We start from the raw sequence: 19,583 nt of genomic DNA, 5'->3' as shown, positions 1-19,583 counted from the left end.
AGTTATATAACACATGGTGGTAAAATGAGATATTATTGTATGTCTATGTCAGAGAGAGGGAAAGAACCAGGGAAAGCTTTATGGAGGAGATGATATTTGCATTGAAACTCAAGGGACAATTAGGACTATTGGAATACGACTGGGAGAAGCATTCTGGAAACAGGATGGCATGAGCAAATGTCCAAGGTAAGACACAGCATTGGACACAAAGAGAACGATACACAATTTAGTAGTACAAAAATATAACATCTAAAGATGATAATGGCCCAAAGTAAGGGTGGGGATCTGGCAGGGTCAAATTATTGAGAGACTGTGGACTTTGAACACTCATTCAAGGGCTTTAAACTACTGTAATGAGGAACTTCAGAAAGTTAGGAAAGACATAATGAGACATAGGAAGACATAGGAAAAAAAAATAAAAGACATAAAAAGACATAGGAAGACAAAATAAGAAGCTGCTGGCGTAATCCAGATGAAAAATGATAAACTTTTAAAACAGGACAATGATAACAGTAATAGTGAAGAAGGTTCAAAATTTGTTTATCATGTAAATTATAGAAATGTGAAGTTGTGCATGGGGCCCCATGGAGAACAAAGAGTCAGTGACGATAACCAGCTCTCTGCTGTGATAACTGAGTCAATGATGGTGCAACCAAATAAAAGGAAAAAAAAATAACATACCATAGAAGCAATAGAATTTAAGAGGAAGATTCAGGGGTGAACATTTTGTGTTTCAGGTACCTATAAAATATTTCTAGTCGATGTCCGGTGGTCAGGTAGATAGAAATGTCTAAAGTTCTTAGTTCGTTCATTAATAGACAATCACAAAAATGAATGTTTTATTTTCTACAATTTTTGATTGATAAGTACTCCATTCTTTAAAAATGTTTTGCCTGCCTCCTGACAGCAGATAATTCTGAAATTACTCTCAATGTTCCAGTCCAGAGATGTGGATACCTCCTTCATCCTCAGGAAGTTTTTGAAACATTTAAACTATCTTGCATAAATTAAATCTTCAACTCTTTCTGCTCCTTCATGGAACCATCTTAGGAACCAATAAATAGTACAGTTGTATTTTATGCCAGTTTAGTAATATTTGTATTGGATTTAAAAATATTTAATAAGAGGGTTAGTCTTGTCCCTTTATTAAACCACAAATGATCACCAGTGGAAACTGTTAGTTTTACTCATTTTTTTTTAAAGCTGCAGGACAATTATTTGAAGTAGACTAGATATGAGAACAAGAGGCAAAGGCATTATTGCCATAATGGAAATTTTAAGAATTGGAATGCAATCTTTAAATAGGACTTTATTCTATCTGCTTAATAATTTGAATTTCTCTTACCTAGCTCACTGAGGAACCCATGGCACATTAATCTTATTGCAAACTATGCTGGAATTAGAATTGACAAAAAACAACTATTTTTATGGTTTTTTTAAAGTTCTAGTTAGTTAATATATAGTCTATCATTAGTTTTGGGAGTACAATTTAGTGATTCATCACTTACATATAATACCCAGTGCTCCTCACAAGTGCCCTCCATAATGCCCATCACCCTATTAACCCATCCCCTACCACCTTCACTCCAGTAACACTCAGTTTGTTTTCTATAGTTAAGAGTTTGTTTCTTGGTTGCCTGTCTATTTTCCCCCGCTATGTTCATCCATTTTGTTTCTTAAATTCCACATATGAGTGAAATCCTATGGTATTTGCTTTTCTCTGATTGACTTATTTCACTTAGTATGATACTCTCTAGCTCCATTCATCCCATTGCAAATAGCAGGATTTCATTCTTTTTGATGACTGAGTAATATTACACACACACACACACACATCACTTCTCTTTATCTATTCATCTGCTGATGGACATAAATTTGGGCTCTTTCCATAATTGACTATTGCTGTTAATGCTGTTAAAATATTGGGGTGCTTGTGTCTCCTTAAATCAGTAATTTTGTATCCTTTGGATAACTACTGGGTAGTACAATTGCCGGATCAAAACATTGTTCTATTTTTAACTTTTTGAGGAACCTCCATACTGTTTTCCAGAGCAGCTGCACCTGTCTTCATTCTTACCAACATTGTAAGACGGTTCCCCTTTCTCTGAGTCCTTGCCAACACCTATTATGTATTGTGTTGTTAATTTTAGCCATTCTGACTGGTGTGAGGTGGTATCCATTATAGTTTTGAGATAGCTATTTTTTTTTTTTTCAAGAAAATGATGATCATTTCATGTCTCTCTAGTTATCAAAGAAAAAACAGGCCGAGGGGGTTTGGAAGAAGGGGGGTGGGATTATGGACATTGGGGAGGGTATGTGCTTTGGTGAGTGCTGTGAAGTGTGTAAACCTGGTGATTCACAGACCTGTACCCCTGGGGATAAAAATATATGTTTATAAAAAATAAAAAATTAAAAAAAAATTTATATTAAAAAAAATGGAAAAGAAAACAAAAGATAAGTAAATAAAATGTTGTGTTAAAAAGACTTGTCTCTAGACTTCTAGAAAATAATAATAAGGTTAAATTAAATGATGTCTAAAAGGGGCTTTTGGGGTTTCCTGAGTGGCTCAGTAGGTTAAGCGACTGCTTTCAGTTCAGGTCATGATCCCAGGGTCCTGGGATAGAGTTCCAAGTCAGGCTCCCTGCTCAGCAGGGGAGTCTGCTTCTTCCCTTCCCCCTGTTCATGTTTTCCCTCTCACTCACTCTCTCCTTCTCAAATAAATAAATAAAATCTTTTTTTTTTTAAGGTGCATTTGATTCTTTGTGAAAAAGCAGTATGTAAAATGTGAAAGGTTTTGTATTAAAATGCTTATTGCAAATGGAAAATATAGCATTTATTAAAAACAAAATCTAACAGCATGATTTAAAGATGTATTGTGATCAAGTGAAGGCCCTTCTAGGATTTCAAGGAAGACTCAAAATTAGTAAATCCACTGACACTATTTAGTGTATTAATAGATCTAAGGAGAAAAATTATATTGTCATTTTCACAGGTTCTGGAAAAGCACACAACATATTCATTTCTGATTTAAAAAAAAATGGAATGAGAATTGTTAGTTACTTCTTTAACTTGATAGATTCATTCCTTACACTCAAAACATAATGAGGGGATACTACCCATATTTGCAGTAAAGTCAGGAATAAGGCATCTATCAGACACTATTTGCTTTGAGGAGATAATTAAAAAGATAAAAATTAACAAGGAAGAGGTTAAATTAAATAAACTTGTAAGTTATATGAGATTATAAATAGAAAGCCCATGAAATTCAGAGGAAAATAGAATATCAGGGAATTTAGTAAGTTGATATAAACTGATATAAATTGATATAAATATAAATTTATAAATAATATATATAAAATAAATGATATAAATATAAATATAAATTGATATAAATATGATATAAATTTAATATATAAGTATCCCAAAGTCTTCATAAGCAAAGAGCAATAGGTTAGGAGTTATGTGGAAAAGAATATACAAATTATAAGAACAAGAAATAAAAATTCTCGAGTATAACTTTTGAACACATGTATAAAACCCATGTAACAAAAAGTTTAAAACAGTCTTGAAAGGCAAAATCAAATGGTAATAATGGAGAGACTTCTTATACTCTTCAATAGGATGACTTATTATCATAAATATTTTAATTTTCCTCAGTAAAAATATGAACTTAATGTCACCTAACTAAAAACAGCAATAAGCATATTGAAACTACTCAAGTAGATTCTATAGTTCATATAGAAAAAATAGCAAGAAAGAACAGCCAAGGATTTCTTAAATAATGAAACAGAAAAGAATAAAAGAAAAGAGCTAAACCTATCAGAGCTTTAAAATTCTGTAAAACCTAAATAATTAAAATGTGTTATTAGTACTTGAATAAAAAGACCTTTGGAGTAAATTAGAAAGTCCTAAGACAGACCATATACACATAGATATTTAATATGTGAAAAGGATGGCATTCAAAATTAAAAGTGAAAATAAAAACATACAGATATCAAAATAAAACATGAATGAATTCATTTATAGTCTGGGAGTAAAAAAAACACCTTTAACCACAATTTAAAATTAAGGAACAATGAAAGTAAAGATTGATACAATTGTTTATCCAAAAATAATAGTAAACAAAATAATACTTTATTTTTCATAGTATAAATTACCATTAGCAATATCAAAAGCTAAACACAATCTAGGAAAAAAGAACACACAACAAATATCACTGAAAAATGCCCAATCACTTTAATAAATAAAGAGTCTTTAGGATAGGGAAGAAAAAAATAAGATGCATACATCTGAAGAGGTGTTTTTTAAACATATAAAATATTTCCTAAACTTATGAAAATATTTTTTAAACACATGCAGAAGTATTCATAATAAAAGAAGTAAAAATGAAAACTGCATTAAGGTAGAATTTCTCAGCTAAACTCTAAAATATTTATACAATATTCTGTTAATAAGGCTGCAGAAAAAGAGCTATTCTAATAAGTTTCAAGTTATATGCAAAATAGTAAACCCCTATGGAGGGAAATTCAGCCATATCCAGCAATATTCCAAATGCATTTGCCTCTTAATCCAGCATTTCTAATTTCAAGATTCTATGTTGAAGGCATTCCTTAGTAAATACAAAAAATAAAATAAAAAAAAGTTAATGACTGTGCTATTATTAGTAATGGTAAAAAACTAGACATAATCTAAATGCCCATCAGTCCGGGCTAGTTGAATGAACTATGATACAAAGGATGAAAAAAGTTGCCTTGTAGTTATATGAAGTATTTAATTCATACACTGTTAATTGAAACAAGCAAGCTGTAAGCCAATACTTTTGGCATGTCCTCTCATACTAAGAGAAAAGAAGAAATAAGACTTTGTTTTACAGAATAAACAAATCCTTGGAAAAGAAATAAGGAATGAGTCAAAATGACTACTACTTGGGATAGGAAGAAACTGACAGAATGGGATATAAATGGAAGTGAGATCTCCCTGAATATACTTTTTATTACATATTTTTTGAACCAGATAAACACCTTACGTATTTAAAGTTAACTCAAAAAGAATTAGAAAGGAGAAGTAGAAGGAGAAGGAGGAGAAGAAGGGATCAGAAGTAAACGGTACATTGAATACAAACTGAAACATATAGAAAAAATAATTCAGGAGTATCTTCATTGTCTATTTGTACATCAGATTATACATCTATCTTTAGTAGGAAATACTACAAGATTGTAGATTTAAAAAAATACAAATTAATCATAAACTTCAGTCACTAGTTTTCTTTTTAGTAGTAATATTTCTGTTTCCAGCAATTTGATGAATAAAGCAAATAAGCAATTATATCAATGTTAGAACCTAAGATTTGCACTGCAAGAGTAAAAGATAAAAATGCAATATCAAAGAAGTTAAAGGAAATACTAAAATGCTATATTTTAACTATAAATATCAATATGGGCCAATGATTTTAATTTTTAGGGGGTATATATTTTGCTAGATATGTCCCAATGTCCCTTGCAGGCCTAGAAACAATAACTTCCCAGCAACAGTGAGCTATCATCACCCAGTTCTTCATTTCTAAATACCATTTTATCAGTAAAAAGACCTAGGATATCTTGGAGAAATGCATGGTAGAAGGTCTAAGGATGGAAAGTGTAGGGTGAGGCAGGGGGATTATGTGAGGCCACAAACTCTAATGCTAATAGACTACAAGGTATATATCCAAAGGCCAAAGGAGCTGGCTCTAGGGGACTCCTTCTAGGTAAATTTGAAACAATATGTGTCAAAAAAGAAAAATGACTCAATGAAATCCACAATCTACAGTGACACACACACACACACACACACACACACACACAAACACGAAAGAAAGAAAAGAAAAAGAAAAAAAGAAAAGAAAAATATCCCAAGATTTCCACCAAATACTTATATTGAAATTTGTAAAGAGAAAGAAATAAACCTTTATCTTATCTTTCAAGGGGAAATTCCATGCCCATTCAATGAGGGAAAACGTGAGTTGTTCTTGTTGTTGGTTTTGTTTTTGTTTGGGTGGGGGATTAACAGAAAAAATGCTGGCTTATAAATATAAAAGAAATACTAGAATTAGCAAATCACTATTTTGGCAGGGTACAAGATATGATGGCAAACATCACCCTATAAATTGTGTGCTAATTGCCAGTTGGAAGATATACCTTAATAATGGAGAAAATGGTCAGTTAATACTCTAAAGAAATGACCAAAGTTAGCACCATCATTAATAGTGAAATTATAAGTCTTTAATGGGATTCATCATCTATAAGGTGTTTCTGCAAAAAAACTTTTATCTGATTATATTCAAGCTTTTAGATATACATTTGAATATTACAGAAAACACAGGAGCAAATAAAAGAGCAAGTCAAACCCCAAGAAAACAGAGATTCAGAAGGCAGACGTTCTACAATTGGCTTGAACATTTAAAAAAGTCAGTGTGCGCATGTGTACATTATGGGTGGGGTCTATTTTATATTAGAGATATCTAATAGACAAAAATGCAATAGATGCATCTTGATTATGTGCTAGTTATAAAAAAGGGGCAGAAAACATTTTCGGGACAATTGGGGAGATATTAATATTAGCTGGAAAGTGGTTTTAATTGGTTTCTTCGGAATGATGATGATATTGTGGTTACTTGGGGAATGCCATTTTAGGAACAAACAGAAAAATCTTTGTATCTCCCACTCACTTTCAAAGGGTTTGAAAGTGCAAATTTGATTAAGAGAATTACGACTAATTTTTGAATCAGGGTGGAAGTTGTATGCTCATTGTGCTTTTTGCACATTTAAAAAGTTAAAAAAATAAAAAAGTAATGTTGGAGAATTTTCTACAGTTAATGAAAAACACGATTCACAGGTTCATTAAAAGAGTGAGCAATAAGGGGCAGAAAAAGAACAGAATGGAGGGTTATAGCAGATCAGGTTTCATTAGTAAAAGAGTATAAAAGATAGCATAAAAATGAAAAATAAAAAAAAGAAAATAACTAAAGCACTAGCACTGACTGCCCAGTTTTTAAAGCATAAAAATTTCATTTGTGGAAATAATATTATAATGTTAAATAGAAGAACACTACAACCAAGTCATAAATATGCATGTACAGATATTAATCTTGTTTAAAAACATGGTATTATCCACAGTTGTAAAAAAAAAGGGGGAAAAAGATTATATAAAAAGGAAAATCAAGTAATAAGTAGATGTGTTTTATTTCATTAAACTGTATTCTCCGAAAAACTAATATCTAGTAACTTTTCTCATATTAACATTATACGGAGACTAAAATGCTACTGAGGATTGTTATAGGATAATATATTTAGCCTGTTAAACATGGGGCAGCTGAAAGTAACCGTGAGGAGGCATGAAGTCTAGAACCAAACTAACTAGATTGGAATTCTGGTTTTATTATCCTATGCCTCTGAAAAAGGCATCTATACTACCTAGTGTGTAGGTTAAAGAAATTGACCCTTATAAAGTGGTTAGAGTGGTGTGTGGCTTATTTTAAGCTTATTTTAGTATTTGTAAAATTGAGCTTAACATAATTGAGTCCCCAGGTTTCAATGTTAATTAGTATTTTTAAATCTTAAAACCAAAATAATTTCATATAAATTATATTGCCAAGATAAAATTCAAAAGTCATAATACTATTCACTATTTTCTTAATCTTATACCCAGAAAAATTTCTGAGGAGTAATTAAATCGTGAAATCAGATTTAAAGAAATTGCATCATAAAACCAACACTGAGGATTTTCTAGCAGTTAGTTACATATGATTTTTCTAAGAGCAAATTACACATTCTAGTTACACTGAGTACATTTTGTTCTTTTGATTTCTCACCATTGTATTATTTCAGTTTAATTAAACATTTAACTGTCAAAACCATATGATACTATAGAAATGCTAGAATAAAGCAAAAAATATATATTTAAAGATGTTTAGGATAATAGTTAAGATTTTGAAATTTGGATGTGTAATTTTTTAGGTTGACTTGCATTTAACTGTATATATTGCTTGGGAAAAGGAATTAAAGCTTAAATTTCCTTATCTACAAAATGACAATAATAATACTTCTTCATAGAGTCACTATAGATTAAGTCATGTGTTTATATAATTTATATAAGATATAGAGAGTGCCTGATGCCTACAGCACTTAATAAATAACCCATTATTGTTAATGCCATAGTAAATGATCACCAAATTATAACTTAAATCTATGCCTACTTGTCTTTATGTAGCCACTGAGTCTTCACTATGGAGCATAATGCTGTACATACAGTAAGTGCTTAGCAAATATTTGCTAACTAACAACTTCAAGCATTATTGAAGTCTAAAAAAATAAAAATTATTGAAATCCACTTTGCAGGTCCTGTGCAGAGTTCTTGAGGGAACAAATGATGTATTCTATTCATCTCTTATAAGAAACTTAGAGTGTAACAAACACAAAAATCTATCAAAATTTTAATCTGATTTTCTTTGGCAATCAACTCTATAAATTCCAAGGTATCTTGATAAAGTAATTCTATAATATTTTCATACCTTGGGGCATCTTGGCTCTTTCCACATTTTGGCTATTGTGGACATTGCTGTTATGGACACTGGGGTGCATAAGGCCCCTCTTCTCACTATATCTTTGAAGGAAATACACAGTAGTGCAATTGCTGGGTCATAGAGTAATTCTATTTTTCATTTTTTGAGGAACAGACGAATGGGAACCAAACAGAGAGCTTTAGAAGGAAGGGTGTTGAGGAGGATGGTCGAGCCTGGTGATGGGTATAAAAGGAGGGCATGGATTGCATGGAGCACTGGGTGTTATACACAATGAATCATAGAACGCTACATCAACAACTAGTGATGTACTGTATGGTGACTAACACAATACAATAAAAAAATTACATACCATAAAAATAGTTCAGTTTTTACACTTCCCTTAATGAAAATGCATGCGTGACCTGAATTTCAGAGCAACAGCATCAGTGGTGTAGCTTATTAGTCACTAGATTTCCAAATAAAAGGGTTTCAATGTGTAGTTTTCTATTAAGGATATTAGCTTTAGCAAACATGAAATAAGTGTATATTAGAAAGAAACTAAATTTGGCTTAACTCTGGCTGATTGTCAAAGGAGTGACCTGTTTTTAATTTTAATTTGTGTATCTAGATCTAAAACCTTAAGTTTTGTTTGCCCCACGACCAGAAATCTTTGCCCAGGGACATGCAAGTACCATTTGGTACTATATGACTTAAACATAAATCCCATGATCCACTCATTTCAAAACTGTTTTCAAATCCTGGGTATCTTAGTAGCCTGAACTCATTTTTGACAGCCTGGAGAAAGACAAATTCTCATATCCTACTGTTTTAATATATCATAAGTACAGCATGAACTTATTAAAAATGAAAACCTTTACAAGACAAAGCTAACAATAAGCAAAACAGGGTAATTTCAGAACCTAAATGATATTATTTAACATTTAAAATATTTTAGAAGAAAAAACTGAATAAGTATTATCAATTTTATCATAGTGCTGCAATCCATAATTCAATGAGAAATGAAACAATCAAGGTGCAACTGAAAAGCCACTTTATATACTCAAAGATAATTTACACTTTTGTTACTAAAGATGAAACTGTAAGTATAGATACATAGAAATGTCTTATATAACTAATATTTGACTAACTCTTAAAGTAAATCATTCTTCACTTTAACTCAGCTCTGACATTTATTGTCTATGGTAAAAATACTGTATTAGAAATGGAATGTGCTACCTTTTTGTATGTAGACACTTTTGGCAATTCCAAGGAGCACATAAATTTTGTAAGCATTGCATAATGACACTGCAAGTGCCTTCTGTCTTTCTGTTACTTTAAAACGATCAACTGAAAAAGAAAAAATGTCACAACTTATTCTATTTTAGTTGCTTCAGTCAGCTAAATAATCAGAGCAGAATTAGGAGAAAAAATACGAAGAGTACAATAAAGGAAAAAGTGAATTCAAACCTCAGGCTTATGATGTCCCAGGGCAGATATTAATGGTTCTGCTTCCTCTAAGTTCATTCTTTTCCTTCCATACATTGTGTCTCACAGTTTTAACCAAAATGTTACAAAGTGGTATCCTACATTCTGGAAGTTTCATTTCTGTGAAATGTATGTATTTCACTGGCCATGTTTGATAAGTATGAAACTATCAGCTCCCCAATTGATGCTCTAATTTTGTATATTTTAGGGCATAAAATATTCTTTATGGATGAAATTTTGTCTGCTTAATCCATCTGCCAGCAAGTTCTTTTTTTTTTTTTTTTTTTTTTCTGGCCAAATATTGCTCAAGGCCTTCAAGTGTTTCTTCATCTGTGAAATGAAAAGAGGTACTTTCAACCTAAAATGCCTTGATCTTCATGTCCCCTTGTAAGTTCAAAATCTTCCTACAGACTTATAGACTAAGCAGCAAAGAACGCAGCACTCTGGGTGCACTCTTAGCTTTCTTTAACTCTCCAGAGGGAAGGCCTAATGATGAGCTAGATTTTGCTGTTTTTCAGTATTTATAATTCTTCAAGGGTCCTCTAAGTCAAGGGATTTGTCCTCAAGAAAAGCACTTGCTTAAATGCCAGCTAATAATTAGCTTTTTATTGAAAAGAAACTTTAACGTTTCTGCACATAAAAAATCAAAACTGAAGTTTATAGTGTGTAAGAATGGTCGATCACATGTGTTCACAGTTGAATTCTGTCCTGCTTAAAAGATAGGTTGAAGTGCTATCCTCAGTACCTTAGACCATAACCTTATTTGGAAACAAAGTCTTTACAAAGGCAATCCAGTTAAAATCCAATCCAATCCAATACAACCAGTGGCCTTTATTTATTTTTGTCAAGCACTGTCCTTTAAAGAGGCAGGGAGTTTGGACTCCCCGGGAGGTAAGACAATATGGACATGGGCATCTACAAGTCAAGAAATGCCTGAAGCTACCAGACACTGAAAGAGAAGCCTGAGACAAACACTTCTCTAGAGCTTTCAGAGAAAGTATGGCTCTGCTGGCACCCCAATCTTGGATTTGTGTTCCTCAGAACTGTAAGACAATTTTTGTTTTGCTAAGTGTCCAGTTTGTGGTACTTTGTTATGGGAGCCCTAGGATACTAAAATACTATGCTTCAGACATTCTGAGTCAGTTTTCTAGTAATACCTTGTGATAATTACATTTTATGGTGGTACAATATTCTAGAAGTTTCTAGAACAGAGGCTCTGTCACTAGAATGATTTCTTTGCAATTTCTTGGAAAAAATCTCACAAAATTATGAAATGAACCATGGTATAAAAATACTTATGATGCAAATAGCAATTTTCCAGCTTATTTGTTTCATAATTGTGTTTTTATTTACAGGTGGTTTTCGACACAAAAAATTTCTGGAGGCTTTAAAGCAAATCATTTTATACAAATCTCTGAGAATGTTTGTCCTATATCTTGACTGTGTTACTTTTGTCTATTTGTATCTTATGGGAAACCACCAAATAAAGATTTAAGGATAGCTTCATTTTTGTCAAGGGAAAAGAGTAGAAAAATAGGTAGTGAAAAAGAATGAAGCCTACAAATAACATATTAAAATTTCAGAAGTGTTCTTCCCATCCCTTATATAATCTCTAGTAAAACTGTCTCTTCAACATAGGATGCATCCTAAAATATTGTAAGAATTCCTGAACTCCGCTTAGGAAAGGACTCGTACTCCATCTCTATGCTGTCACCAGAATGATGTTCAAATAAATTAAGTCAGTGAACTTGTGTTCTAGTAAACTAACAAGAAAATAATTATTTGAAGAAGTATATTTTACCACAAAATTAATAGTAGTTTACTATAAAACAAAGTGAAGGACAAATTAAATGCAAGGTTTATCATCAGATAACACACTTGAAATTAATAGTGTATTAATTTCTCTCATAACCTAAGATTTTTAAAATAAAGAATTTAGTTTGTTTATGAACTTCTGATATCATACAAAATTAAGAAACAATATTTAGAAAATATGAGATTATAAAGATAAAAATAAAATTAATAATATCCTGCAACTCAGTGATTAACTTCAGAATTTCTTGTATTTCCTATCAAATACACATACACATCAAACACATATGTAGTTGATTTAATATAACTTAAAATTAGTGTATAATTATATATCCATATAAGTTAACCCAATTACTTTTATGTTGTATACAGACTTCTATCACTTTACATCCTATCAAGGTAATTTCCATGGCATTTGCTAACTTAGAATTTATAGTTTTTTTTTTTAAGATTTTCTCTATTTATTTGATAGAGAGTGAGAGCATGAGCAGGGGGATGGGCAGAGGCAGAGGGAGAAGCAGACTCTCCCTTTAACAGGGAGCTAGATATGGAACTGGATCCCAGGACCCGGGGATCATGACCTGAGCTGAAGGCAGATGCTTAACTAAGCCACCCAGGTGCCCCAGAATTTATGGTTTAAAACAGTTGTTTTTATATTTATTTAACCATCTCCCAATTGTTTGACACGTACTGTTTTTAAGATTTTATTTACTTGAGAGAGCGAAAGAGAAAAATCTTGAGCGAAGGGAGGGCAGCAGGAGACGGAGGAGCAGATATCTCATGGAGCAGGAAGCCTGATGCTTGGGGCTCCATCCCAGGACTCCAGATCATGACCTGAGCTGAAGGCAGACACTTAACCAACTGAGCCACCCAGGTGCCCTCTTTAAGCACTTATTCTTAAAGATTCTGTAAGTCTCAGAATACTTGACAGGAGGAATGCTTGATAAATACTGTTGAGAGACAAATTTATATTTCTTTAGTTTATTTTTAAAAGATTTTATTTATTTATTTGTCAGAGAGAGAGAGAGCACAAGCAGTAGGAGTGGCAGGCAGAGGGAGAAGCAGGCTCCCTGCTCAGCAAAGAGCACAGTGTAGGACTGGATCCTAGGACCCTGGGAATGTGACCTGAGTCGAAGGCAGAAGCTTAACCGACTGAGCCACCCAGGCATCCCAAGAAACAAGTTTATTATTTTACCTTAAATATAGGTGCAACACAGCCTTTACTAAAGAATTTGTTGGAGAAGAATCAGAGAGCTCCTAATTCTGTTCATTCCCAGTAAAGTTATTTTCCTGGAGGACTTTTTAGTATACTATAAGATTACATTTTGTGTTTGTTTATTCATACACATTAAATTTGTAATAATTTTTTTTTTAATTTGAGATAGATTATAAGTACTTTTTAGTATTTATTTAGTCTTGTGAATAATCTTGAAGTAAAAATGACAGCAATCATTATTTCATATCACAGATAATGAAATTGTTAATCCAAGATCCTAAGAAGCCACTTGTGACACCCAGCAGCCTGGACCATCTGTAGGAGTAAATGGCTCCCCAGATAATAAGAAGGGAATGAGTAGGAAAATGGGCAGGCAACTCAAAAATACAAGTCATGGTCAAACCCAAAACCAAACCCAAACATTACACAGTGTGGAATTATCTTGGAAGCCTAAACAGTGAACACGGTTTATGTCAGATAAGTTTTCGTGATATGTATTTAGCAATCCCATGGGTTAAGGAGCTAATGTGTCTTTTGAAATAGCATAACTTATTGATAGAAACTAATAAGGCATTTGGAAAATATATTCATTGATATATGAATTCGCCAGTGTGCTCATCAAGAAAGACCTGAAATTTCCCTTTCTGTATGCAGACTTTGTTTGTGGCTCACCTGTAGGATATGGAATAAGATTTCTAAAATCTCAGTCTATTTAAGTGCATAAGCTTCAGATAGCTTGGCTTACACCAATTACCAATGCTTTCAACCCTCACATTCATTATTAGAAACAAAGTTAAAGTCAGTTAATATATGGATAAATATTAACACTGGATAAAAATCATCCCAAGAAAGAAATGAAGAAATAAAAGAAAAAAATACAAAATGAAAAAAATACCCTGATGAGGTTTGGAAATTCTTCCGACTTAATGAGATCCTAACAATAAGCCCTTCAAAAACTCCTTCTTGTAGAGAAAATAAAGGAACTGTAGGAGAAATAAAGCCAGTTGTGAAAGTAGTCTTGCCACTTTTCTATAAATCCAAGTGGACCTGAATTTATGTGATGCTCACCCTTCAAATAAATGTTTTCGAGTGACATGAAGATTCCGAAAATGCTTCAACAGCAATAACTGGGATGGACGCTGTGTTGTAATAATTTGGATACACTTGACTAATGCAGTTATTTGCAATGAGGTTGGCTCAGTGCCCAAAGCAGTGAGCAAACAAATATAGCTCGACAATTGTTTCATGCCTTCCAAGACAGCCAGAAAGATTTTTGCTCAGTCCAGGGGGGCCAGTGGTCACTACTGCAGACTCTGGTCATCAGTATCGCCTCAGATATATTTTTAAAATAGTCTTTGTTGAATTCACCAATGTGCTTTATGTAAAAATGCTGGTGAGGCGCGAGCGTTTTTAATCAAATTAGTATGCAACATAAGGCAGCTGTGTATTCAAATGGGTTTTTTAGCAATTTGGTTGTTTTCCTTATAATAACAGGAAAGAACATTTTGATTTTGAAGGTGACAGAGGCAATATTACCAGAATTAAACAATCTGAATTAGCTTTTTCATGAAATGTAATATGTTTTATGCTTTTAGATGGGATGCTCCGGTGCTTTCAGATGAGCCTTCCACTGTCACAGTCAATGGCCAGGAACAGAATAAGCTCTGGAGGTAGGATTATCCTCAAATTTAATTTTTTTTTTTTTTAGAAGAAGCTAATGGCAAATGTTTCTAGCAAACTTTAGGTTCATCTATGTTATAACTAGAGAACCAAGACAGGATATTAAAGGAACAGATAAGTATAAAATTAGTAAACAAAGTTTGACATTTTGCTTATTCTATGAATTTAATGCTGAAAATGAATATAATCCCTAAGATCATAAACAGCATGCATGTCAGACAAAAGCTGCAAAATTTCATTTCTTTGTCAACTTAGGTAAATTCAGAACTCTAGTACATAAGAGGGTAACAAGATTACAAATTTGAGTTATATGATAATGATTTTTTACTGCAGAAAGTTTGCAACCAAAGCTGATTAAACAAATAAAGAGAGGCTCTTTTTATTATTTCTACACTTTATATGATTGTCATTCAAAAGAGAAGAGGAGTCCAACCCTATCACTACACAGATGGGAAATTCTTGTTTGTATCGATTAAGAGGAAACAAAAGCCCAAAGGAGACGAAAACACATGTGCAGTGTTCAAGGTATATTTGGAATTCTTGAAATGAGTAGCTTCCATGAAACCATTTCTTACTATCCCAACTTAGCCTGGGTGGTTTTGAAAAAGACCAAGCAGCTTTTAGGCTGGCTCCTCACAAACTAGTTTCATTGATCTTAAGGAAGCAGGATCTTTTGACTTCTTAGCAACTAGTATTCCCTGTTATTGACATGTATTTGTGCAGTGCAGCTCAATTTTTTAAAACGGTCATATGGTGATAGTGGTAAACCATTTTTTTTTTTGTTTCACCTTTATGAACAGACTATTGAAAAGCCCTTTCCTAGATGTATATTTAGGAACTTTATAGCCTAAGGCCGGACAAATAGTGATTAATGTCAACTTAGCCCAGGAGTCATGTGATCTAGCTTCAAAAGGAATAATGTCTGCCTAATAGAATAATAAGTGCATGCACTGGGGACCACATAGATGCTCTACAAATATTAGCAAGAGCAATGTGACTAAAGCAGGCTGCTAGTGTTCTGGATGAAAGGATTTTAAAGCCATCTGGTGTCTGGACATCAGCCTGAAAATCACAGGCTTCAATCCATAAGATAATCCATGCACATAGTCCACATACTGAGATGGCTTTCCCGACGGATTTGTTCCATTATCCCAGATCAGTCCCTGTAACCTGTGGAAAGGTCTGATGTTTCCTAGATAATAAAAAGAAGCACTTATTATTTCTTTTATGGGACACACTTATTATATGGATTCAAATGGTTGAGGGCTCCATACTCAGAGAGAGAGACTGAAATAATAGACTAATATAGGTAATATTTTGTAATTAAAACTATATTCCTCCTTTGTGAAAAAAAATTAAGAATATACTCAGTCTCATGCCTTTTAAGAAAGGTAAATAACTCCAAAACAGGAGTTTCAGAGATAAAAATAACATGCAAAGGGGAATTTCAATTCCATTAACATTTATAGACAATATATAAGAAGGAAATAGAGACTAAAAACAAGTTAAAGTGATCTCTGTCTTCAGAGTTTGAAGAGTCAAAAAGAAAATAAAAAAATACATAATGAAACAATGTAGGTACACAGTCAAAGCAGGCTAAAAAAGTAAAATAATGCTTAATGTTTCCAAAAGTATTTGTACTTCAAATTATATAATAATTTAAAATACAATTTAATTTTTTTACATATTTAGAAAACACCCAAAACAACCTTTAGTTTCAATATTATATTTGTTTCTTTAGAAAAATATTTTGCCCACTGGCATTTAAATAACTAGTATATAAAATCTTTAAGGTGTCATTGTTAAATTGATTTTAAATTAAATTAATAATTTTCATATACTACTAATTTTCCAGAACTTAAACTATCATACCATAATGTTTCCTTTAGAGTCAGATCAGGAGAACAAGGCACCTGGTGCTTCTTTGTTCTTTGTGTGTAGTTATCACATTTAATATCCCAGTGAAAAAAACAGCCCTTTCTATGATTAGTACATACTCTGCCTTTCCCATTTAGATGAGCATCTTGAGCTGAATCCATTTTGCACTGAATATTCTCGTCACCTGCATCTTCAAATCTAATAAATACGACAATCATGGAATATCTTTAACGTGGAAAAAACCCAATCTTATCTTTCACTTCCTATTCTTTGCGAGTGTTCTGGAAAGCTTAACATGAAAAGGTTTGGCCTACACAATGAGGCTGTAAGTTCGAAGAGGGAAGGACTTAGATTTTTAATTATGTTGAATTCCGCCTACCACCAATTTTTGAGCACGTATTATAGAGATAGGTTTGCCACAAGAACTCAAGAATGCTTGTTAAATAAATGGAAAAAAGAAATTGTCTCCTTGGGCACATATGCTTGTGGTAGTTACTATGTGAGATTGACTGTTACCTGGCTTCTACCTTTATCTAGGTGGAGGGAGATGGGATGAGAAGGAGCTGGTTCACTTATAATCATCAAGCAAAGATTTATAGAATATCACCTGTGTGCCAGGGAAGAGGTCAAGCTAAAAGTAATTACTGTTCTCAGTAATTTATAATCCAAAATGCATGCAAGGATTTCTTAGCTTTTAGGAATTACTACAAGTTGTCCCAATATTTAAACTTTTTCTCATTTTGTCTCTGAGATGGTTATCGAATGTGGTTTCAAACTTACGAACTGGGGTTGGCAAATTATCTAGTTACCAACCAGCACTAGTGAAAAAATGTCACTAAGTGTAGCTGGGACATAAAACTGTTCTTGTTAAAAAATATTTTTACAGTCCCTCTGTGAAATTAAAAATAATCCCAGAAAGTAAGGCCATATTGGAAGATAATCAGAACAGATTTTTGAGAAGTAATAAAGCGGCTAAAAGTGAGAAGATTTCGGAATTTTGAGTTTTTCTGGGGAGGAAACTGGCACGGGTCCGGCAACTCCCAGTACTAAGAAGTTGGAAAATCTAATTTCATTCTAACTTGGGATAGGAAATAAGAGTCAATAAGCATTAAAGTTCGTAAACTTAGTAATCAAAGGGAGAACCATCACTGATGAAAGGCAGACTCAGGATAAATTAAAAAGCAAATATATGTAATCATGTATTATGAATACTTTTTCAATTTGTAGAACATTACTGGCAAGATGAGTCCAGTTTTGTTAAAAGACAGACTGAAAGTGTCTATATAGTAAAACAAAAATGTTTTCTTCCATGCTGGGATTGTAGGTATTTAGAAAGCCATGGGGTTTTTGGTTTTGGGTTTTTTTTTTTTTTTTGCTTTCATTATTTTTCATATTTTGTGTAATAAGCATATATTAAAAGTGTAGAGAGAAAAAATGTAAACTTTAGAGTAAAAAAATAAACAAATAAGCAAGCAGGCTAAAATACATTTCTCATTATGAAGTCAGAAGCCAAGGATATTCAAATGACTTACTTGAGGGACCATGAGAAGACTTAGTAAGATTGAAAGGACCAAGTGAATGTAGCTGGACCTTATTTTAATAAAGTATTCAGCATGGGCCTTAAAGGAAAGGTTTTTTTAAGTTATATGATTCCCAGCTTATATCTACATATGGGGCTATTTATGCCTGCTTCCAAGGTTCTTATAAATACTAAATGAAAAGCTGTTTATGAAGCACCTAGAACAATAATGCCACATAATGCACTATAGTGTCAAATCTGGAAAGACCCTGATGAATCATCCAGCCCTGGGTTTTTCAAACTATAGGGTTGCAAATCATTTCAAGTAAGACCAATTTAGAGGAACACAACTACCATTTAAAAATGAAACTGCAAACAAAAGAAGAGAACAGAGAAGTCACACCAAAAATCGTGTACACCATATTGTAAAGAATCATTTTGTCAGTTTCCGCGCCTTGCTATATATCCCGCAGAAATGAAAACATACCTCAGCATGAACGTGGACAGCAGTGTTATGCAGAAGGGCTGAAAAGAGGAAACAATCTAAATGTCCATCCACTGGTGACTTAAGCAAAATGTGACCGATCCATATAATAGAATATAATTCAGTAAGAAGAGGTATGAAGTGGAAAGACAGGATATGACATGGATGAACATTGAAAACATTATGCTAAATCAAAGAAGCTAGTTGCAAAAAAACCATATACTGTATGATTTCATTTAAATGAAATGTCCAGAATAGGGAAATCTATATAGAGAGAAAGTAGACTGAAGGTTGCCAGGGGCAGGGGCCAGTTTTAATGACTACATGGTTTCTTTTGGGGTGATAAAAATTATATAGTGGTGATAGTTATAAAATTCTTTGAATACACAAAAACCCTCTGCATGCACTTTAAAAGGGTGGATTTTATGACAGGTGAATATCTCAATAAAGCTATTATTAAGATAAAAGGAATTATTTTGTGAAGCTTCATTTCAATCAGGTATACATACCTCCATTGATCTAGTGCATCTTGTTATTTGATAGAAGAACTTTTTGCCCCTGAAAATCATGTTATTTAGCAATAGGCTTGCACTATACAAAATAAAAATGAATACAAATTTTCCTTCTCTTTTATGAAATTTTTTAAAAATTTACTTTAAAAAAGTTTTTAATTTAATTTCATTTGCATTCAATTAATTAACATACAGTGTATTATTAGTTTCAGAGGTAGAGATCAGTGATTCATCCCTTGGTATATAAGACCCAGTGCTCATTACATCACGTGACCTCCTTCTGCCCTCCACGCAGTTACCCCATCCCCGCACACTCCTCTCCTCCAGCAACTCTCAGTTTGTTTCCTAGAGTTAAGAGTCTCATATGGTTCGTCTCCCTCTCTGATTTCGTGTTGTTTTATTTTTCCCTCCCTTCCTCTATGCTCCTGTTTTGTTTCTTAAAGTTCACATATGAGCAAAAT

General features: G+C 32.9%; 1 protein-coding gene across 4 annotated transcripts in view; it reads right to left on the bottom strand.

Annotated features, from left to right (window-relative positions):
* CCDC178 (coiled-coil domain containing 178) overlaps positions 1-19,583 on the bottom strand; it is a 444,107-nt gene that overhangs the window by 103,751 nt on the left and 320,773 nt on the right. The gene's annotated exons all lie outside the window — the stretch shown is intronic.

Source organism: Mustela nivalis (genome assembly GCF_964662115.1).
Source record: "Mustela nivalis genome assembly, chromosome: 14".
In the NCBI taxonomy this organism is placed as follows: Eukaryota; Metazoa; Chordata; class Mammalia; order Carnivora; family Mustelidae; genus Mustela; species Mustela nivalis.
This window is presented reverse-complemented; position numbering and strand designations above follow the sequence as displayed.